This window comes from Lactuca saligna, chromosome 6 (genome assembly GCF_052625555.1).
Source record: "Lactuca saligna cultivar CGN05327 chromosome 6, ASM5262555v1, whole genome shotgun sequence".
In the NCBI taxonomy this organism is placed as follows: domain Eukaryota; kingdom Viridiplantae; phylum Streptophyta; class Magnoliopsida; order Asterales; family Asteraceae; genus Lactuca; species Lactuca saligna.
In genome coordinates, this window is record NC_136422.1 from 59,892,212 (window position 1) to 59,893,969 (window position 1,758).

Below are 1,758 nucleotides of genomic sequence, written 5' to 3' on the forward strand. Positions count from 1 at the left end.
CAAGGATTACACCTTGCGGTAGTCCAAGGATTACACCTTGAGGTAGTAAAAGGATCACACCTTGCGGTAGTACAAGGATTACACCTTGCGATAGCACAAGGATCACACCTTGCAGTAGTTTCCGCACGTTTCATCGACGCCGGAACAATAACAAATAAAAGGATAGTTCATCACTCGCTTTTGGTTGACTGTAGCTAACAGTCACAAGTGGGGTTGTCAACCTGTATACTCATTATACATGACTTCCTCGCTCACTCGGGATTAACGGCTACAGTTCAGAGGATTTCCACTAAGATCCCCAATCTTAGTTGATGAATACAATTACTCATGTAGACTTCGACGACTTCCTATCGCTCTAACAACAAAAGCATTTCCGTGTCTAAAACCCTAAGTTACTAGACTTTGCCTATAAACATTTCTCCTAACTTCATAACATTTAGGCAGTATAATAGCTATAACTGGAAGAAAAACTAGGTTTTATCATAACATAAAACCAATAACAACAATAACATATAACATAATAAGTTTTATAATGATATAAAACCAACAATAACAACGTACATACTTTTTAACATATAGAGCTTCCAGATATAACTTCGGAACTATATTGCACACAGTATATATATAATCTAAATTATAACTCAAGATCTACATTAATATATTTCTATAACAATAGCATGCTAACAAGTCGACAATAGTTGTATCTTTTCAAAAATATTATATTTAGAGCAACTATATCCCAGTTATTATAACTATCTACGTTGATACTTATATACTATCATATAGACATAATAATAACGTATATATATAATATTTAGCATGTGTTTTCCCCCAAAAATATTAGAAAGTGGGGCCGTGAAACTCACCTTAGCAACGTGATTTTATGTAATCTAAGCAGAAACGGTCAACGGTACGAGGTCGTCGGGGCTCGGGAAGCGAAACGGCTTCAGCAAACGAGAGAGAGAGAGAGAGAGAGAGAGAGAGAAGAAATGGTGTACTAAGCCTTGGGGTCGAAATGGCTATTTATAGTAAGATTTTATAACACTAATGTCGTGAGTGTCATAAGGTTCACGTCGTGAGTCTGTCTGATTCACTCCGTAGACTTGCCATTTGCGTCCATAGCTTCGAAAGGTGGCCATGACTCCTCACAACGGGAGTGTCACAAAGATCACGTCGTGAATTTGGATCCTATCCTCTCGTAGCTTCTAGATTCCGAATTATGATAGAATGACTCCTCACGTCGTGAATGTCATAAAACTCACGTCGTGAATTAGCTAGTCTAGGGTTTTTGAAAGCTGAATCTTCGGAATGCCATAACTTTTGCATACGAACTCCGTTTTTGATGTTCTTTATATGCACGTGTAGGTATTTACGAGTAATACAACTCTATTTTAGACTTAAATAGATAATTCTAAGCCTATTTTAAATTCCTCTTATTATAGAGATTTATAGTGTTCGGTTTATCATAACTTCTTCATGCGAAGTCAGATTCAGATGTTCTCTATATTTTTGGAATTATATGGACGTATACTTTGAGTTGTATCATAAATAAATTTCATATTTGTATTAGAGTTTATCATGAACTACATAACATTCTTACCACATTACATAATTACATTACATGATTGGCATAATCACATGTGATTGTTATTGACCTAATTTTGACGGGTGTTACATTCTCCCCCTGTTAGAATAATTTCGTCCCGAAATTTATCTTGTGGACAAGGAATTGTTAATTAGTTGGTGAAAATTCTGTGG